The sequence below is a fragment of the Cyanistes caeruleus genome, chromosome 2 (genome assembly GCF_971803275.1).
Source record: "Cyanistes caeruleus chromosome 2, bCyaCae1.hap1.1, whole genome shotgun sequence".
Lineage (NCBI taxonomy): Eukaryota > Metazoa > Chordata > Aves > Passeriformes > Paridae > Cyanistes > Cyanistes caeruleus.
In genome coordinates this window covers 108,570,289-108,592,409 of record NC_141702.1, presented here as the reverse complement: position 1 = coordinate 108,592,409, position 22,121 = coordinate 108,570,289, and the positions used below count along the sequence as shown (strand labels likewise).

General features: G+C 41.2%; 1 long non-coding RNA gene across 1 annotated transcript; it reads left to right on the top strand.

Moving 5' to 3' along the window:
- Positions 1-11,499: 11,499 nt before the first annotated feature.
- LOC111926669 (uncharacterized) lies at positions 11,500-21,154 on the top strand. Its single transcript, XR_002863107.2, has 3 exons — positions 11,500-11,645; positions 15,282-15,383; positions 17,920-21,154. It is a non-coding gene; the product is annotated as an uncharacterized LOC111926669 (long non-coding RNA).
- The last annotated feature ends 967 nt before the right edge of the window (positions 21,155-22,121 follow it).

Genomic DNA, 22,121 nt, shown 5'->3' with positions numbered 1-22,121 from the left:
AAATTGTTTTTACAAACGTGCTTTGTACCAGTGGGTAACTGCACTCTAGAAGTTATGCCAGCAAGTGCCTAATTTCAGTAATTCAAATCACATAAATAGAGTAAATGTTTAACTACTTCCCTTAGTAAAGAGGCAGCTAGAGGTTTTGTAGAAGTGCAAGGACCAGGGGGTTGAAAGGCTGCTTGCAAAAAATAGATGAGCTTTGTCTCTCACAGCCACTAATACTGAGGGAGAAACAGATTTCTTTATGTAGCATGAGGAAAAGCCATGTTTTACTGCAGGATTTAAGATGATAATTGGTAGACAGTTACTTTAATAAGAAAATATGCTGCCTAGAGTCAAAATCACATGCTGGAGGAAAGGCTATGAAGATATTACCTTAAAAAGCTGAAGAACAGAATCATGAATACACAGAAGGGATGTGTCTGTATCTTCTTTAGTCTAAGCAAACTGCAGGGAACAAAACAAATCCAGCTTCCCAGAATCAAGATCTGGACCATCCTTGAATGATAAATTAGATGTCCCTCACTTAGAAACTGTACAATGTCCCCCCAATAGAAACTCCCTGAGGAATGCCCTTCCCATTGAAAATAAACCCAAGCAAAATGTTCTGCAGAGATAGGAGGATTCTGCAGAGGCAGAATTTCTTTGCCTCTATTTTTTCCAAGCTGGCCTCTCCCTCAGACACCTGTGAGGTGGGTGGCCTCAGAAGACTGGAATGTGGACTATGGCCCATTTCCCCAAGTGATCTGCAGGCCACGGTCCTGGTTTTTGGAGGAAGGAGAGAGCAGTGCAGGAGAGAGGGTGGAAGGTCAGGCAGATGTGGATTGGGCAACACTGAGGGCTGGAGGACAAGGCCAATGCCATTTGTCACACCCATAACAACTGGAGGTAGTTTCAAGGTAGTTTTCTGTCTTCCTGTCCAGCCAGGGGGCATCTGACTCTGTCAATATTTTTTTAGGTTTTGCTGAGGAAGGATGAGTACTAATTCACCAAAACATAGACATGTTTAGAGTGTAATCAGAACAAACTTCAGGAGAAGTGCTCTGCTTATCCTCTTTGTTCTCCTTCCAAGACCAGAATTTTAAAGGTCTAATTTCTGTAGTAAACTTGTATAGAAATTGGATATGCTGCAAAACTTCTTTCAGAAGCTTAATTTTAAAAGAAGTATTTTTAGTTTTTGAAGATTGGTGGGAATACAATATTGGAGAAGTTAGTCACATCACCACTCTTTTCTAACTATTTTCTTGGCAGTCTTTTTCAAGTTTATATCCAGTTCATAAACTGATTTGAAACATCTGTTACTTCCAGGAAGGTGTTCAGGGCTTTCTGAAATTTCCTGACAACAAGCTCTTTAAAAGTGATCATGAGCATTTTTCTAAAGTTAAATTATTCTGACCTGCAATAAAATGCCTAAAAATGAGTGCAGCCTTATCCTGGGAAACAGTTAACATTCCAATCTGCATTGCTGCCAAGGTTTCAGCAGTTTGTGAACACTTGAGGGAGAGAAAGACACTATCAATTACTGATTTAAAAATCACAGTTATTCAGAACTTGGAAGACTGTGAATCTCCTGAAGGCTGTTGATACCAGCAATAAACTTTGCAGTTGTCTGCCCCCTGATGCTCAAAAATTCAAGGCATGTCTTAGCATCCTCTCTCTTCAAACACTACTTTTTGAAATTAGTTTTCTGAAGGATATAATTTCCATATGTTAGCTGCCTAGCCTGGCCCTGGAAAGGCAATACTTTCCTGGTGAGCAGAGACAGACTTCACTATCAGTGGACTCAGAACAGCATAGGCTATTTCATTTTACTGTTTTGGGGTTTTTTTTCTAACAGTATACAAAAAAAAAGATTGAAAAGTCCAATTGAACATTTCTCTAAATACTATAATTTCCAGGGAGCATTTGGACTTCACTTTTTATTTTCAAGGTATTTACAAATGCAAGATCTATATTAAAAAGAAAAGAAAAAAGTAGTTGTATGTGATAAATTTTTAATACATTAGATGAGTTATTTTTTGTTTAATAAATACAGTCTCTTCCAGAGGAAAGTAGATGTATTTGTAACTGTCTTTTGCACCAACTACAAATAAACTCTCTTGTCCCTTGTTACTGCCAACTGCCATATACTCTCTCCTTCTTCATGTGTTTTGGGTTTTTTTCCCCCAAAAATAAGAAGTAGCACTTCAGGGACACTCAGCTTTCAAACCTTAGCTCTGATTTATGAGGGGTTGTATGAACCTGATGCTGGAACAGCTGTGAAGGAGCTCACCCACAGACCTGTTAATTCCTTGGCTGCAGGTAAAGGAATGAGCAGTAATAGCTGGCCAGAGTCCAGCAGTTCTGCAGAACAGAAATCTGTTCTGATTTCTTCAGAGAGGTGCTTTATCACTGGGAGTTCAGCCTAGTTACTAGTCCTTGCAGCTGATGGAGAAATTTCACTCAGGTGTGAACTGGCAGGGAGGAAGATGCAGACCATGAGTTTGTGGGTGACTACAGAACAAGCTGCTGGAGAATTAAAATCTTGCAGGGTAAAAGCCTCTGGAGAATAGTGAAAGAACAATTTTTACCACAGCTCAGCCCAAATAACCCTCCCTGCTCTTTCCTCTCTCAGTCAGTGCATCAACAAGTTCATGGTCCTTTTGTCCATGGACTGGTATTGGCTGAGGAGAATGAGAAGGTCAGACGTGTAGTATATATTTTAGGGGAGCGTGCACCTACAGCTGAGCTGGATATTAGCAGGATGAGACAGTTTAATAGGCTTTTCCTAACTTTAATACATGCTGGAAAACCCAGTTGACCCTGTGGGTGCCACTGAATAGGTTTACTACATCTTGAAGCTAACTTTCTGGAACATTTAAATTTGGAAAAGATGAGAGTGAGACAAATTCATAGCAAGGCTGGCTATATTTAATCCTAAAGCCTCAGGAAAATGTTGAAGAAGTCATTGCAGTAGGAAATCCCATTTTTCTCAAGAACTGTATGTGGCCTAAGCAGACACATTGTTTTCTTCTGGGGCACCAGATGATGTGGAAAATGTCAGTTTAAAAGACAGACCTTTCAGGCTGCTAATACAGCACTTATATAGATTCATAAGCTTGTAAAATGGATCATTACACATTGTACAAAAATCCATACCATCTTCGTGGCTTAATATAGAACTGAAAGAAATATTTCCAAGATTTCACTGGAAGAACAGATTGGAGATCATGACAAAGAATGAGCATGTAGTGTAATTTATAGCTTGCCTGAATTAGACTTTTCGTGTCTGATCTGCAGTTTAAACTGGATACAGTAGGCTTAAGTTGGCTTCGTCAGCTAATGAAGAACTTATATCAGGAGAGTGGCTGTTCATTTAGCCTGGCTGTGTGCTGCGATCCGGTCCCTGCAGCTGTTTCCTGATCTTGTTGATGTGTTTAAAGAACACACATTTGGTACTACATGCTTCTGGAGGTGGTGTATCTTCACACTTCCTGCGGAGACTTAGCACTATACTTTGCAGAGTAGTAGAAACAAAAGCCTGGAACATAAACAATCAAAATTCTTCTGGGAGAGGGAGCTTAATGGGAAGCAAAGTCTCAAAGTTCAGCCCCACAAAGGGGCTCATGGCCAGTTCTGCTGTAGCTCAAAGTGAAGACCTGAGGAATGCATGCAAGACATTGCTCTACCTTAAGCTAGTTTGTCAGGGTAAATATTAACATAACTTGAAATACAAAATAGATAAGTCCAACAGGTTACTTTTATAGGCAAGATTTACATATGGATGTGGAAGTTTATGTAGGACACCAAGACAGACACCCTCCCACTATCATTAGTAGTACAATAAGGTATTGGACATTTGACTTGAATGACAGATTAACACCACTCATATTTACACAAAATCTGTTTGTTAATTGAAAAAAACCCTAAAACAGAATGACCACCTGCTTCTCTATTAGAAATACTGTCTTGCTTCTTTAACTAGAGAGCCTCATGGGGTTTCCACAAGCTACAAGCCTCTGGGAACCCTGGAAGGATACTTTGGTTTGCAGACATCCTTGTGCCCTGTGCTGATGGAGCTGAAGGGCTGTGGGTACCTGGAGCAGCCTCCTCAGGCTGCAAAAGTCCCTCTGGCTCTGAGGGCATTTAATATTCATTGTCAAGTGTGACAGGGATGCAAGGGACACATGAGTGTGTGGGAAACAACAGCTGCAAGGAGCCAAACAAACAAACAAACCAAACCAACCAAATAAACAAAAGAAAAAATAAAAAAAAATTTTAAAAAAAGGAAAAAAAATAAAATAAAAGAAGGAAACAGCAAAATCCAGTCTGGAAAGATGTATGAGGACATATGGAATGGCAGAGATGTAGTATACAACAGGAGGATAGTGCAAATCAAGGCAGTGTGGTGTAGAGGCAGATGGGGGACAGAAGTGTGTGCACAGGAAGATTGGAGAGGGATGTGGCTTGGGCAGCAGCTTCTCCCATCTCAAGTGAAACTTGCAGGGAAAGAGGGATCATTGGAGTGGCACTTTGCCTAGGTTTTCTCTGAAAAGCAGTGCCAACAGTAGATGGGAAAACAACTATGATTTAGGAATAAAGAAAAAAGGCAGTTCGGGAGTCATGAGCTGAAGTGGCTTAAACTTATGGGGTTGGAAAATCTTTCACACCATTGCAGGGGTCTTGTGTATGGAAAGGAAAACTCAGCTCTGCATACAGACTGTGTCTTGGCAGCAGCTCTGAACTGACAACATTTCAACACCCAATAAGAAGAGTTGAAAGGATCACCAGCAGGGCAAGCTTTCATTTTTTTTTTCAGTAACCTTCACGTTCCCAACATTCAATCAGTATCCAAAACACAGTGGAGTCTCTTGTTCCTGAAAGCAGCTGTAGAAGTGGTGCTTTTAAACTCTCTAATTGTAAAAATTATTTTCAGTTGCATCAGTACAGGGGGAGGATATGAGTAAAGAAGTTACAGAGTTCGCTGACACCTGTCACTTAAAAATTTTATCTTTGAAAGAGACTTTTACAAAATTCTGTTACCATTACATTGCTGAACTTGCCTTATTGTTGGCCCATTACACTGAAAGAGGAAGGCTGCTCTTCTTATTTTGGGTGTCCTATTTTGGATGTGTGCTTCCCCTTGTTTTTTCTGCACTGTTAAATTCACAGCCTCCAGGCTCTCTAGAAACTGTTTGGTCTCCTGTGTGACCATGCAGAATGGTGACTCTTTCAACAAATTTTTTGTCAACCTGCCTGCAACTTCTTTTAACAGAACATTCAGGAATAATTTCTACTTTTGTGTGATGAGGACCATGCAGAAAGTTAAGTGCGAAATGTAATGAGCCCAAGGGTATGGCGGGGAAACACTTGTGCCTGCTCTCACCACACTGCACTTACGTGAGAATTATGTCAAAAATGCAAATTGAAGAGCCTGCCAGGTAAAGGGGTGTCTTATGCCTGGTATATAATGGGAAGAAATGCAGATACGGAAATCTTGTCCACCAGGATTCAGTTTGCTGAGGATCCAGCCAGCAAAAATTCTTCCAATACAAGGGAAATCTAATGGGCAAGCCAGACACAGGATCAATTGATGTGACATGAGCAAAACAGTATTGCCAGTGCCTGGGATTGCTGGGCTGCTCATCATGGAGAAGACTAAACACGGTGTTATAGCAAGGATGTCAGAAGAAACAAAAACTCTGTATAATTTTGGTCTAAAATGGACAGAAATGGATCTTGTTCTCCTGAACTTGAAGATCACCAACACTGTAAATTTAATTTTTCTGTCTATCAGATCCCATTTCTTTCCATGCTCATTAAAGCCTTTCTTCCCCTGTTTCTGTGAAGAATGCAGGAAATGATTGGTGACTCTTCCATGCTGCTGGGGCATGGCATTTTCATGATACAGGACAAGATGGAAACATCTGCTAGGGAAACAAGATATTTCCACGTGAAGTTTTATTTTAAAATCTGGAGGTTTTTGGTGAAAGCTGGGGTTCACAGCCTGTACCTATGAAGGGAATATATATCTTTTGTAAGGCTTTCAAAAATCTCTGTCTAGTTGACAGTGCCACAGCTATTGCTTTAAAAGCTGGTGTCCAAGGCAGTGCCACCCAAATGCCACAGAAATTCCCTTGGAATAGGGTTGAGATCAGCATTTGCACTCATGTGTTGGACCTAGTCTTGCAACTTTCTAGAAGGCAACATGATTTTGTGGCCATGGCTCCCTGGGAAAATCAGATTCTGCTAAAATAATGAACTGTCTATGCAAGAGAGGGAGCAAAAGTGCAGGGGGCAGAACTGCCCTGGGAAATAAATTTGGATTCTGCCATTTATTTTAAAATATATGAAAGTGATCCCAGTTGCCACCATTTTCAAACCTCATTTGAATCAGCATTTCCTTAAAAATGCATCCTCATATGCAGCCTTATACACTGGTATAACTTTTTTGCAAGTGTTCCAGCAGTTTCTTTCCTACAGGTTGGGAGATTGGAGAGATTGGATTGGGTTGGATTGGATTGGAGATGTGGGATTGGAGAGCCTCAGTGATTTGGCTACTTGCAGCTACTTAAAGCAGCCTAATCCTACAACTCTGAGGTGACAAAGAAGCTCTTAATGCCTGCATAATTTAATGTGGTCTTATTATACAAAGATGAATTGCCTTTTCTGTGGAGCCTTGCCTTTAGATTAATAACAAATCTAAAAGAATCGGTAGAATTGTATTTCTGCAAGAGAAATTGATCTGTTAACATTTAAATTCTTTGCCATAGGCTTTAGTAAATCTTTCAGTTGAAGGTAAGATTAACTTCTTCCCTATGGTTCCAACATTTTGGCTTGCAGTGCTTTTAAAAGATGCATGAAGGATAGATATCTTTGCCTTTCAGCATTTTGATCAGATCACTTTCATTTGGCCAGATGCTATCACAGCCGTAAATTTCAAAGCTAAAAATAGACTTGACTTTTTTCTCCCCTTATCTTTTAATTCTTTTAAATAGATAATGATTCAGTGCTACCTTGTGACCTTTCAGGTCTAGCTCACTGCATGTTAAGTGAGCACACTGATTTGGAGAGAGGAAGTCTTGTAGCTTAAGGGTTTTAAGAAAGGAGTTAGCTTTTCTGATCTTTTATTTAAAGCAGTAGGTAAGAGCAAGATGATTTTATTCCCTGACTGCAGGACATACGCCTGCCAGCTAAAAGCCTGATTCTGGGTTTTCCCCTTTGAGTAATCCTATCACAAAATCTTTACTTTTTACAAGACTACTTCATAACACGTAATACTAATATTTAAAACATTATGTCCTGCTTTCACTTGTACTACCTTGCATCTTGAGTAATCGATCAAGGTAAACTCACACCAGATTTGTGTCATCACAGAAAAGAGCAAAGTTCAATTTCCAGCTCTTGTCTGCTGTGGCTGCAGTATTTATTGCTATAAAGGGACTTTATCATCCTCCTTATGCTATGACAGGAACTTGTTACGACAGGCTTTTCAGAAAGAACAGACTGTAGTAGAAGATTTACTTAAGTGTTTAAGATGAAATCCAGTAGCACAGTGTTGAAACTTGAAAGATCCAGCAAGACACATGAAATAAGCAAGAGTTCAATCTTTGTGGAGGATGCCCCTCAGCATGGCCAGATCTTCCACCAGTTTCTTCAGCATGCCCTTGTGGGTTATTTCCCAAAATTTCTTGGCAGCCTCAGACATCTGGTATTCCACACACACTGACAGAATGTATCTTTACACAAGTGGCTTTTAGGAAGCTGGGGAATTCAAATGTAAATCCATTTTGCTGTTTTATTTTCTGCTTATGTACAAGGAGGAAAAAATTGGTTCTGGTCAAACCTGAATCTGAAAGTTAGACACTGAGTATGAAAAAATATTGACATTGACAAAATATTGACAGAGTACTGGGTAAAATTGGGCCTGGGTGTGGGGAGGGATATATAGGGATCAAGTTTGTGAGAGAAGGAGGCTGTGGCAACAAGGATACTGGAAAGGAACTGCACTGAAATCAATGCATTGAACTCTGATCTTACCTTACTCTTCTGGCAGGGTTTTACTGTTTAAAATTTCAAGTTCTCCACTCATGCCCACAAATCAAGGAAGAATAAAAAAACCAAAAGCAAAAGCAAAAATCTAATTTTCATCCCACAGGATGTTTGATGTTTATAGGACACCTCATGAACAGGTGTTGGATTGGAACAAACAGCTTGAGCAGATAGATTATTTATATGCCATTTGTTTCTTTTATTTTCTGTATTACCCACCTTCTTTGCCTTTAAGCAATCTCTGGGAAGGGATATCTCTTATTTGTAGTTAGCTACAGCACAGGCATGTTTCTTGCTTTGGTTTTGATGGTTAATGAGTTGACTTTGCTTTTAAAATGGTGAAAGTTGTAAGACAAGATATCAAAACAAGTAAGAGTGCTTAGAAATTCTATGTCAGTTCACTAATACACACAATTCAGAGAAATCAGTGAAGTCTTTCCAGCTTTGGTTTTGTTTAGCTGAATATTGGTTGGTGTGGTAAATGTTGTCCTGCTAAAACTGTTGTATTCTCCATCTCTCAGCAAAACTTGAGAAGCATCCCTTTCTGAGTGCATGCTACTCTCAGTGAGGCCACGATGCTTTGTGTATGTAGAAACCACCTCAAAATAACACCTAAGCAACCCAGAGATGAACAGTCTGGGCAACACCTGTAGGGGGGAAAGCCTTTTCCTTTTAAGTGTGGCAGAGTCTGTCTTTTTTACCACATCACACAGAAATTCTGTTACAAAACAAGAACATGAACCTGTGTCACAAAACTGTCCTCAGGAGTTCAGAAAATGTCAAATTCATAAGCAGACCTAAAAAAACAAACCAAGGACTCTATTTCTGTTACCACCCGTCCTGGGACTACATATACCTGTTTGATTTTGTACATGAAACAAAACTACCAGCTTCTTTGGTGTGTTGAAAACACAGTCACTACCACGTGTGCACTGGATGAAAATTATTTATTTGCACTTGTCCTGGCTGCCTTCCCTGTGTGTCTCCACCTTCGAGCTGTACAAGAAAATGATGGGACGGCTACAGTATGGAAAAACATGGCTACAAGAGCCACTCCTACCAGGTTGGATGTAGGTCTCTCCCACTTACTGAGAAATGCAGACAGGCAAACAAGGCCAGAAACTAAATTAAAAATGATTGAAATATCACACATGCTTTTCAGAACTCCTTGTTCCATATGTCAGTGTCATTTTCCCTGAAGGGACATATAAAAGTCTCAACTTGGCCCAAATGAATCAAGATCTCCAGCCAGACTGAAAAAATAGGAACTTCTTCAGAGGTAGGAATAATTAGTTCATTCTCCCAGCTGTCTCCTTCAAAGCTCACCACAATCCCAGGGTGCTCTCAAAGACCACTCTTTTTTTGAGAAGTAGTCCCTAGGTAATGTGTAGAGAAAACTTCATCATGGAAGAATTTCTGTTTGGAGCAATCCTACAACAAACAAAATGAAAAAATTCCAAGTCCTTCACCCTGGATCTTTATTTTTTTTCCCCTTACTCCTCTAAGCAGCCATCCATTCTCATCATAATTTTATGTTTTTTCAGGGGACAGATATCTGTACTGGGGAGTAACCATCAAACTCAGAATGCTGCTAGCAGGTATTATCAATGGTATCTCACATATCTTATTTTAAGACAAGGACATGAATTCCAGGAATGTAAATTTAAATTACCTATTTAGAAGAATATTCAGAATCCAAAATCTATAAAACAGGAACTGCTGGAATCAGTACTGCTCAAGCAAGCAAACTTTTAAAGCAGGCATAAACTGTTGTAAACTTCTCCTCTGGCCCCAACAATTTCTCTTAATTACAGATCTCTGTATTTCTCTATAGTGCTTTATTGCTGGCACTCTGCAAGCCAAGGAGTTTCTGGCTAGATGACCCATCCTTACCATGAAAAGAAAAATGGGAGCAAATGTGCATGTGGGAGAGTTCAAGGTACAGTTTTTGGAAAGAGAGAAGTGCCTCTTAATTCTATTGACTGATGGGAACACAGAAAATTTACAGCATTCCTTGTGACCTGGCCCTGCATCCAAGTGTTTGAATAGAATTAAGTTACGTTTACAAAACTACTATTACTGTCAGCTGAAATAAGCACTGCTGGCAGTCAAGAGACCTTTTAGAATGATAACAACTCACTTTTATTTGACATGGAGAGACACTTCTTAAGTAACTCAGTTTTCTGTACTTGATGCTTTTGTTACTCACTGCTGAAAATACACCCTTTACTCTTCTAGGAAATGGTTCTAAAAAATAACCCTTTTTTCTACAAACTTCCCTACTGACGTGTTTATAAATTACCATGCATTACAGCATTACACAGGAACAGTAAAATAAAACAAATCCCTTCCCTGCTGCAAGCAAAAAAAATTCAAATCAACCCATAAAGGTCATTATCTTCATAACATTGCCAATGAAGGAGTTCAGTTAAAAATCATGGAAAAGAGGCCTGGTTATAAAAGCTGTGGTTGTTCTGTGGATGAACTACACTCAGCTGTGGAATAATTGCAGCATGTCATAACCTCCTGCCCTACCAGTCTGTCCTTGAAAGGGGATCATGACCTGATTTAAAATCCACACCAAGGAGGCAGGCAGGAAGGAGGCTCTGTGCAAACTCTGTGTGGTGTTGCCAAAACAAACGAGCCTGATTGCTGCAGGGTTTTCTGCCAAAAACAAGAGACAAAGGGAAGGGGACAGAGGAAAAAATTGACGTCTGGCACCTGAGCTGAGAAGGGACAGAGCATGGTGTCACCAGGGTAGGACTCCTCAAACCAGTGGTCATTACAGGAGGACCTTTCCTCTTAACTCACCCGGGGGCACCTTGGCATCCTCAAGGAGAGGCATCCTCAAGGAGAGGCATCCTCAAGGAGAGATGTCCTCAAGGATGGAAACACAGAGGCTTTGTGGCTCTGGCAACTTCCTCTGCTTCCAGCAAGTGCCTCAGAAAGATCTGCATCTACCCACAAACAGATCTATGTTTAATATTCAGCAATGGGGTGTTCAAACAGTACTCGAGGTCAAATATCTGTCCCTCAGCAGCCTGCTCATGAATGTGAATCTGGATCCTGACTTTTGTGTATGGAAATCAGTTGCAGATGTCAAATTATATTAATTTCTCCTCTTTCCCCTCCTCTTTCCAGGAATTTGATTTGATGATCCTTGTGTGTCCCTTCCAGCTTGAGGTATTCCATGATTCCATGATTTCATGACCTATTTTGCTTAACAATTTAGGTGACTTGAAGTTCCACCATTACTACCTGAGGTTTTCTGGAGCTCTGCTGATTCCCTTTGATTTGCCTGCTCCTCCATATGTGACAACAGCCTGTGAAACAGGTGAGATTACAGCAATCATAGTGAGAGCTGGGAAAGGAAACAAACTCCACAAAAGCTTTAGTCATAGAGAAAGAATTATTTTCTGAGGGCACGTTCAGCCACCACCCGTTCTGCTGGTAACTACCATTCACAAAGGAGAGGCTGAAAGCAGAGAGTGAAATGGTTTGTGAATAACATTTGCACTCTTCCCAAGCCCATGCTCAGCTCCAGTGCTTATGGGACATGGAAGCAGAGAGCACAATTTCTCAACAATCTGTGCTCTGCAGCACTGCAGCAGGTTAGTGCTGGGAAAGGTTATGTTGCCTCTCAATAGGGCTGAGCTCAAAGAAGGAGATGCAAGATCTGAACAGAGAGTTGGGATATTTGATCCTAGACTGAGACATTTTCAGCTAAGGGATATGCTTCTGTAAGCCAGGGCCAAGAATTCTGGAGGGGCTCTAGGCAGAGCACTAGTGCTGCATACCTGCATTTTGAATATGGCAGCTTCATCATGAGGCAAGGGACGTCTGGGAAACCCTCTTCTGGTCCAACCTCAAGTAACCTGCTCATGGACTTGCAGGACTTGTCATCCAGCAAACCATGACATCGTAAAATAGAAGCAAATCCAAATCTTTCAGATTGTAAGAGCAGCCTTCCCTGCACAAGTGATAATAGACTGAAGGAAGAATGTAATACAGGAGGGGGCTGATGCAAGCAAGCAGAAAGCAGTGAAAAAGCAGTAAGTGCTTTCCTGATAAGCTCTCAGGGAACATCTATACTGCAGTGAAAAACAAGAGAGCTGGCAGCAGTGCATGATGGATGTTACAAGAAATGTAGTTAACACATATCTGTACCCAGGGCAGAAACCAGTGTCGTAGCACTAAAGATATGGGACTTTTGATGAGAAAAATACAAGCCACAAATATAAAGATCACAGGTTCTTAGAGAGGATTCAGCATTTTTTTCTTCAGGTCACCTTTGCTGCAGCAGCACAAAACTAGCAGAACAAAACTTGAGTAATGAACAAACTCTTTTGTTCCCCTGATGTTTTCTGATCCCATAACTTCCAGATGGCCAGAGTGTGGGGAAGAAGATGGGGCACTTCTATGTCTCTCACTTTCTTATCTTCTTTCTCTCAGTCTTTTCTACCTTTTCGAAAAGACAGCCTTCCTACCTTTCCTATGCCATTCCTGCCAGCTCAGCCTGATTGCCTGTCAGCAGTGGCAGCAGGAATTACAGAAGTTCTGGCATTCTTGCAGTCCCTTGATAGCCCTCACATGGGTGCAGGGTGCATATCTTTCTTCCTCTGCCCTGCAGAAAGCAGTAGGACTTCACTGAGAAGGAGATGAATGCCCAGGAGAGATCTGACCCAGGGTGCAAGAAACACGTCGGGTTCTCCTTGCTGGCAGGAGCAGTGTAAGCTGTCCCACTGGTGAACTCTGTCTAGATGAGGTTTAAGAAGTGCTTGAAAAGCTGTCAACCTGCCATTGAGGAAGCGGGATGCATTTCCCTGTAGTCAGGCTCCAGCAGACAAGCAGAATCAGCCTGGAAGCACAAGCCATGGCCCCAGAGCAGCAGCCAGCACTTATTAGGAGCTCAGGAAGAATGAAGCTGGCAGGCACAGGGAAACACATTGCTAAAAATACACTTGGCAATTGGCAGGAGAGAAGCCAGGCAGAAACCTGCTTTACTCGGCGCTCCTTGGCCACATACCCTTGAAACAGCAGGAGGACCCACAGCAGGCCTTCCCTGAACATCACCTGCAGTGGGAGCAAGTAGTAAATCTGTATCAGTGTGGCCACACCTCAAATACTGCTTCCAGTTCTGGGCCACTCACTGCAAGAAAGACATGGAGGTTCTGGAGAGACTCCAGAGAAGGGCAGTGGAGCTGGGGAAGGGTCTGGGGCACAAGTCTGATGAGGAGCAGCTGAGGGAGCTGGGGGTGTTTGGCCTGAAGAAAAAGAGGCTTGGGGTGACCTTATCACTCTCTATAATCACCTGAAAGGAGGTGTAAGCCAAGTGGGTGTTGATCTCTTCTTTCAAGTAATAAGTCACAGGAGGAGAGGTCAGCCTCAATCTGTGCTAGGAAAGGTTTAGACTGGGTATTGGGACAGATTTATTCACCAAAAGGATTGTAAAATATTGGAACAGCCTATGCACAGAAGTGGTTGAGTCACCATCCCTAGAAGTCTATGTGGCACATGGTTTAGTGATGGGCTTGGCACTGCTCAGTTAATGTTGGACTCTATGACCTCATACATCCTTCCCAATCTACACAATTCTGTATTCCTATTGTATCTCACCTGCCAGCTACATCTGGTCAAGGAGTGTGGGGAAGGTATCAGGTAATTAAGTAACAAGCTGCAATTGCATTTTAACTGTCAAAGTTTTTTTCTCCAAACTTCCTAAAAGGTGTAATTTTGTCATCATAGCCTTCCATTTCATTGTGAAGGCACTGAAGCAGGTCAGTCTTGGCGTTTTATAAGGAAAGTTTAAAAAAATCCTCGTCAATAGGAAAGCTAGAAAGGAAGAGAACTCAGGGTGGGAGAGCAGATATGGAGGAGGAGATGAGGGGGAGGTGATTTTTATTTACAGTCAGGGGTGATATTGCCTCCTCGAAGAGGAAAAGTGCACAACTCTTTCAGGGCTTCTGCTGCTCCAAGTATTTGTATTCTGCCTCTTACTGCCTGATGCGTTTCACCCACACAGTGTGGTAAAACACTTGACCTCCTTTTGACATTCCCTTCTAGGGAATACCATCCAGGGGCAAATGGAGAGTGTCTCTGAGACAGATTGGGGTTCCTTGCAAAGACTTTTAATAAACCCTTGCACCTTCTTGTCAGATTTTTACATCCTGGATGCTTCTGTGAGGGCAGAGCTCCGATACAACTTTGGGGAAGATGAATCACTCCATCCCAGCGGCAATAATGCTTAAGGAAGAACTTTTCATGCTTTCTAAAGCATCACTTGCAGTGTCTAACTAGCTGACTTCTGACTCCTCAGGGGGTAGGCCTGGTAGAGCAGATGCAGTTTAGGAGTATCTTATTTCTCCTGGTTATTTTAAGTCCTCCACCTTGCAGGTCTCTGCCTTGGTCTGGTAACCAGAGTGGGAAGGTAAGGAAAAACTGCTTCTGGCAGCAGAATGGGAGGAGAGTACGTGCTGTCTCCTGCCTTGCAAAGTACAGCAGTGTTTCTGGTAAGAGTGTGGGTGTCCACAAGTGACTGCTGATGATGGTCTCTGTTGGAGTTTAAAACATTTTTCAATTTATGAAGAATAGCAAAGTGCCTGGCAATCCTGAGTGAGTCCCACACAATCTTTTGGGGTAAGGCTACTGTAGTTTGTACTCTTCACAAATACAAGTGGCCAGAAAAAGGTGTGCAGGGACGTGGCCCTCTTCATGTGACTCAGAGCTTTAAATCTGTCCTCTTGCTTAATCCAAGAGCTGTGATTGCAGCACAACACTTTGCTGGCAAAGCACAGTTCTGCTAAAAGCAAGCTGCTTCCTATGGGCCATTCCATGCAGAGAAAATCTCTTTGGAGAGCTTCTTAAAAGGTTAGCAAAAGAGATCCCCTACTAACTTCTGATTCACAATACAAACCCATGTTACCTGCTATGCAAATAATTCCTGCCAGGCTATGTTTCACTTCAGCAAAATTTAAGAGCAAACTGTAGCAAAATGAAATTTTTACATTAAATTGCCTCTGAAAAACAAGTTCTTCTATTTGACTGATAATTTAGTAAAAAAATTTATGACTGGTCAAAATCTAGATTTTCTGGCATTGATTCAAAACCAACCTGAACTTCTGTGTGTCAACAAGTTTATACAAGGTTGGGATTGGTGTATGGCATCTGGAGAAGGAGCATAATTTAGCCCATTCAGCTACTTCTTTTTGTAAGTATGCCTCATATTTTATAAATTGTTTTCATCATAGCTATTGTGACACCACGGATGTAAAAACTCAACAAACTGGCTGGAATACTGGAACTGGACTGAGAAAACCTCAGGACTTCAAATGATGCTTTTTCTCTTTTCTGTAAGTTACTGTGGGTATCTCCTGTCCCATATACTCCTTGCTGCTTTTCAGCACATAATGGTAAAAATGTGAAAAATCCCAGTAGAATATTAATTCCATTTTTCTCACCGTTCAAAAACTCTGAAGAGTCCACTTCAAAATGTTCTGTATTTTGCCTGTGATAGTTTCAAGTCTTTGTTACAGGATGCTGATGTCCCCAGTTCAATATGAGGAGACAGTAACCCTGCAAACAGGAGTGCTGCAGTTCCCTGCCTGTCATTAGTACATGTCAACACTTCATTAAACTGTCCAGAACCTGAAGCATAAGACAAATGGACTTGATTCTGCAAAACAAGCAGGAGCAAAAGTAATCATTTTTCATCCTCTGTGTTTTGTGGATTAATTGGACAGACATTCAACTGAGCAGGATAAGAATCTGAAAGGACAAGAAAGGCAGCAGTTTAAAATATCATATTCCTACAGCTGGAAGTCGGGTGTCTGTGATCCATTAGGCCTTGTAAAGGCTGGGAGATTGATGTTTCCTGGCATGGGCCATGAGCTAGCCACCTCCAGACACCCTGGGAAAATCAAAAGCTATCATGAGGTCCATTAGCTGCAAACTCCAGTCTGTAAGGTCAGGGCTGAGGCACAATGGATACAAGAGCGCATGAGGCATTTAAATTGGTGTTCTATCTCTTTTGTAGACAAAAGTCGTCAATTTCTGGTGGTATTTCTCTTGCTGAAAGCCATTCTGTATCCCTGAGTGTTTGTGATTTCTAAATGTAAATGTTGGGAGCTGCTGAATTGCAGTGGTGCATTATCTGTGGGCAGAGAGATCAAGGCATTCTGTGGAAACACACTGACCTCAGATCTGGGGAGAGAATAAGGGCAAGAGAAATGAAGCAGAAAGAGAAGCACATTTATGAACATAATTTTGAAAATGTAGAGCTAAAATAATATTTTGTAAAAATTAATTTATTGCAGACATTGAACATACTTTTATCAGGTTAAGAAGGAAAAGAAAATCAAGTATAGGGACTGAGCTTATTTTTAGTGTACAGGAGGAAGAGTATCTAGCAAAGAGGATAGAATTGTGGTAAAGTGATGCCAGATAATAGGGAGTGAACATAGAGGAGAAAAAGGATAATTATCATCCTGCAGTGGAAAATGAACCTTTGGGATGACAGGTGTTACTGTGTAGGATGGCTCAAGCCTCTTTATCCTGTTCAAATTCATGAGTGACCAAAACCATAACTTGTTTGAAGTCATACGGTGTTCTCAAAGGAAATCTAAAGTATTATTTCATTACAACTCTTGGCCAGTTTTTATTGGCTGAAAGATGACCTGGTTTTCCATGTCTACCTGATAAAACCTGGTTTTGAGCCTTATTACCCTCCTAGACCAACAATACTACTACTGGTGCTTTAAAACACTGGGTGATGAAAAAACCTGAAATAATCAGAGTGAAAAATACAAGAACACTGAAAATCAGTGGTGGTGGGGGAACGTAGCTTAACTCTGCAACAGTTTATGGGGAAATAAATTATTTAGGTAAAGTAAAACTAGATTTCCCTGAAAATCACAGATTTATTGCAGGGAGACAAAAATTGTTCAGAAAAATGGTAACAAGTGCACAGTCTGTGACTGTGAGATCCCAAAGAGATGCAGAACTCTTTGGTACAGCCATGTCCCCACCTCCACCCTAGGGCACAATATGGATATCCACCATCCCAACCAAGAGCAGAAAGTTGGGTGAAGGTGCAGGATTTCCAGATCTAAACAGAGTTGCTGTCTCACGAGAGAATAAAATCCCCTTTTTTTATCTGCTGTGTCCAAAGGGCACCATCTCATACTGTATTTCAAAATCGATCTTCTCCTGCTCTGCTTGCAGAACTTCCACCCTTAACACTGGAAATATTATAAACAAAGGCTGAGGGAGTGTTCATGGCTCTAGCTCCCTGCTCAGTTTTCATAACATAGACCTTGTTTCTTGAGAAAATGGGAGCTTTTTTCCCAGTGCCTCTGGAAATATTTTTTCTCCTGAATCTCAGTCTACTTAGAGACTGGAAAAAGACCCAGCTGGGCAAGACAAGAAAATGCAGCACCAATAGTCACAGAACTACAGCAGGTATTCATGACCATCACACAGGTTTTAGAGAGGGAAAAGCTTTCTACTGCTAGAAATTATCTACCAGAATATTTTTATACGTTTTGACGCTTTTGACAAGCGTGAGACTAACCCTGATAAATTACTTACGAACTCAGACCTATCTGAACTCATGCAGCAGCTGTCTGAGAATCTGAGAAGGGATAGCAAGCTCCTGAACAACTGATTTAATTGAATGCAATTAGGGACTAAGAGGTATCAGATGCATGCAATCATATTCTCTCAATTTAGAAATTCATATTAACAACTCTCAGAGAGCATTTTCAGATTTGCTATTTGCTGGTGCTCAATTTTTTTGTGTGCATGAGATTTGTTCCTGGGATACATCTCATTGTATTTAACCAGCAAATTCTGCTTTATTGTGTTGTTATTTATTAAAATTCTCTTCAGGGAACACAAGCCAGGCCTAGAAAATCTGAAGAGCAAGGGATTCTCTCTGTCCAGTGGAAGCTACCTAAAAGCTAAAAAATACTTGCTTCAAGAATTTCCTGTGAGTATAAAATGCAATCCTTAAAAAACATGTTTGGGCTCATTGTGTAAGTAATTTTCATGTGTTAACTACATTTATTTGCTCTGTCTGACACAAAGATTGGTTACCAGCTCTATCTCCAAATTATTTTGGCACAAGTTGTGCAGCACCCTTACAGAAAATACAGTCTGAACCATATTATGAACTAAAATATTAGAAGACCTAACAAGTAATTCCTTCTTAGCAAATAATAAAATAGAAACAAACATCAGATATTTACTATAGAGGACTATTATTATTTCAAAGCTTATTCTATAGAAGCAAAGTATTAAGAGAATTAGACCTGTCTGGCAAAATATTAAAGCAAGTTACTTTTCCCACCCATAAAATTGATATTTATTTTTTTAGGTGATGATGAATCTACCTTGTGTTTTACATATTACCCATTACAATTTCTTTAACCCATGTCAGAGGGTTTCTGTTTAACAGAAATAATTAAACTGAAATTACTCTGTGCAAAGCAGAGTAAAATAAAGGTAATAGTTTAAGAATCTGAACATCAGTTTTGGTGAAGTCAAGCTGTCATCACTCATTAAGAGCAGGCTGGAATCTGAAAGAACCAGAGAGTCTTTCTAAATAGAAAAATTAAAACCCACACTTTGGCAAGTGCTTCCTTGATGGGGGCCTGCGTTTGTCAGCATCACACAAAGACAAAGGAGAGCAAACATTGTGTTCCTGGAAACCTTTCATCTCTTGCTTCACTGAACATGCCAGACATCTTGAACTCTCCACACTGCTGGGTGTGCCCAGAATACCATCCAGGCATTCCAAGTTTCCATAGGTATATTGCAAAGGAAGGCTTGGGCTCTCTAGAATGGTGTGGCTCTTCTTCTATTCTCAATGTTGTCACAGAGTGTGAAAGGACAAAGGCCATCCAGGATCCCTAAGAAATATCCCCTGTGAAGAAGGGACCATCCCATGGCTTCCAGTCTGGGGTTCCTTGAAAAACTTCTGGAGCATCTAAGCTGATACAGTGGGATGCTCACAGGAGACACTACCCAGTTTTTGCAGTCCCTGCACTGTTTAAATGACTTACAGTCCTGTTGGCTCTTGCACTGGTAGAGCTGTTCCTCTATAGGAACTTTTAGGGAATACTGTAAATCCTTCAGTAATTTTATGGTCAAAGCAGTATAATGCAGTTATTTTGGGCTCCATCTCACAGTGCCATACAATTACATCACATTCTGCATTTTCATGAAAAAGAAATGGCAAGTTTCTTGCCCTTACAGAAAGCTTTAAGCTTTAAAATATGAAATTGATGCAATGTCATCTGCCTGAGGGCCTGAAACAAGAGCTCTAGAGAGACTGATGCAATGTGATATGCTTGAGAGCCTGAAATATGCTCCAAGGAGTGTGAACTCCTGTATGCAACTTCATTTCATATTTATTCCTGAATCCATGGTCCCAGCATAGCTAGCGACAACCATCCCTGCAAAGAGCAGTGAAAAGGTAGGAACAGATAATTGTGGTAAGCCCTGCCTTCTCACTATATCATTGTGCCCTGCAAATTAATGTAGGCATTACAGGTTACCCTGCTGCTCTTCCTTCTTCTTTTGCAAAAAATATGAAGAGGCTTTTATTTTCCACTGCTATTTGCTCTGGTTAGGTACGACCAGGAGTGGAAGGCTCCTGAGTACAGAGTCATGGAAGGCTCATTGGCAATACTTACGGGCTCTGAATTATTTTATTCCAGCCACCACGTATTGGGAATGTCATTTAATAAAAGGATGTAATGAAAAGTAATGTTGAAAGTTCATGAATGTTGCATAGCTTGGTAAACTGTTATTTTTCTGTGTAAAGAGCCCTGGAAGTACCCATGGGAATAAAGGAAAGCTGAATCTGTCTGGAAACCGTGTTGAACAATTAGGCACTTAAGGCTAGCAGCAGAAAAAACAGGACTCTGCAGAAAAGTAGGATTAATGAAAGCCATTCTTCCATTTGAGCCATAATGTTACCAGCCTGCTTTACTCCTACTTTATAGAATTGGCTCTTCTCCATTTTTTAAACTCAATTATGTGATATAACTGAAAGCATCATCTGGTCTTTCGGTACTTGTTACTATTTTCATCTGTTAAATCATTTAAGTATTTTTGTAATTAATAAAAGCTTTTAAGTGGGTTTTAAGTGGGGGGGGGGGGGCTCTTTAGGCAAAGCTGTTGTAGTTGCTCAGATTCTAATCAGCTAATAGTAGTTGGTTTGAATATCTGTGATCTGACAGTGTAATCTCAAGGGAATGAAAATGTGCGTATTTCTGATTTACTAGGAGAAACCACGAGATTTAACTGAGGTGTCTATCCTACAGTGAACTCAGTATAACCTTTGGTATACTACTGGCTTGCAGAATAAAGAAAATCTTAACAGGGAGTTAAAAGGAAAGAGAACTGAAGGTGGGAGTCACAGTAAACCATCTCCAATATGAATAGAAGCAGAAATATAACTATATAATATAACTATATGTGAAAGCACTTCTCCTTATTTCCCTCTCAGTAGCCCCATTTATCTGGCTACATTTCTGAGGAAAAGAAGCAGAAATAAAGAGATGCTCAGCCTTTATATTTTTTTAGGAAATAAGGGAAATAAATTGACAAACAATAGAAGCAGAAAGAATGGAGAACAGTAGTGTAGGCTACAGCCAGATTTGCTGCTGTTAGGTAAGAGGTTACTGTTGGAACTCTGCTCACCACCTCCCCCTCAGTGTTACTGCCTCTCCAAGATCTGCAGGCGTCGCTGAACATGCAGATTTGAGTTTTGTTCTCTGACTTCAGGGAGTCACTGAGTGTGTAACCCTGCCAGCAGCTCCAACGCAGCACCGCTGCAGGGGCAGGAGCACCCACCCAAGGATCCAGCCTTGGGGTGGCAGTAACCCCAAAAGCCCAGCTCAGCTGCCAGAACAGCACTTCTGACCAGCTACACTGGTGTCACGCCAAACCCACCAGATTTTTACTACTGTAATAAGAGCAGAATGTGACGCATAAAAGCTGCAAACAGAACGGGAACGAAAGTGCATCAGTTTGGAGGAATAGGAAATGAAGGAGAAAAAGTTTAGAGAAAAAAAATAATTAAATGAGACAGAATCTGGCTCAGATGTATGAACCATCTGTAGTGTGTATCAGTGTAGCAACAAAGATCACAGAAGCACAGAATCACAGAATATGCTGAGTTGGAAGGGACCCATCAGGATCATTGAGCCCAACTCCTGGCCCTGCACAGCTTTGTCCAAATGCTTGTTGAACTCTATCAGGCTGGTACTGTGACACCGTCCTGGGGAGCCTGTTCCAGCACCCAGCCACCCTCTGATATCTGATATCCTGATATCTAACTTCAAGTCCCCTGACACAACTTCAGGCCTCGGGTTCTGTCACTGGTCACCAGAGGAGAGATCTACAACAGTAGAAGCTTCAATGACAGATGGAAGCTGAAGAGACAAGATCAGTGGTTTGTTTATAACCAAGGTCTGCTCCAGAGGTTCAAAAGGTTCCAGGTTTCCAGAGTGGTCTCTGGCAGTGATCTGGGCTGCACAGGTTGCCAGTGAGTCTCCCTGAGCAACTCAGGTTTAGAGAGACTTTTTTTTACCTTTAAGGCTATAAGAAACACTACTTTTGCCAGATAAATATTTTCTAAGATGGAGCATGATTGTGCAAAGCAATCCTGGCTTTTTTCCTGCCTGAGTATGGATCTCACCATCTTGTCGATAAACCGTGAAATCCCTCAGTTCACCCTGCACAGAGGAGTGTGAATGGAGGTGCTGGGGTGACACACTGAGAGACCACTTGAGCACGAAGTCTTCCAGTTGTGATGCTCTCAGGATACCTGTTTTAGTGGGAAAAAACAACTGCTGAGTGCTCTCTCAAGAGCCAGTTGAAATGTGGGAGGGTGCTTAGCATAGAGCTAGTCCTCAGCACAGTAATCCTATAAATCCAAATAAGTTAAGGGAATAAAGAGCTGTTTTTCATGACTTGAGAGCCCCCTGTGGCTGCAGAGTTGGCAGCAGCATCTGACTTCATGTTCCAGAAATCTCACAAAAAAATCCTTATGGTGGAAAAGCGAGGCACATTAGATCCCT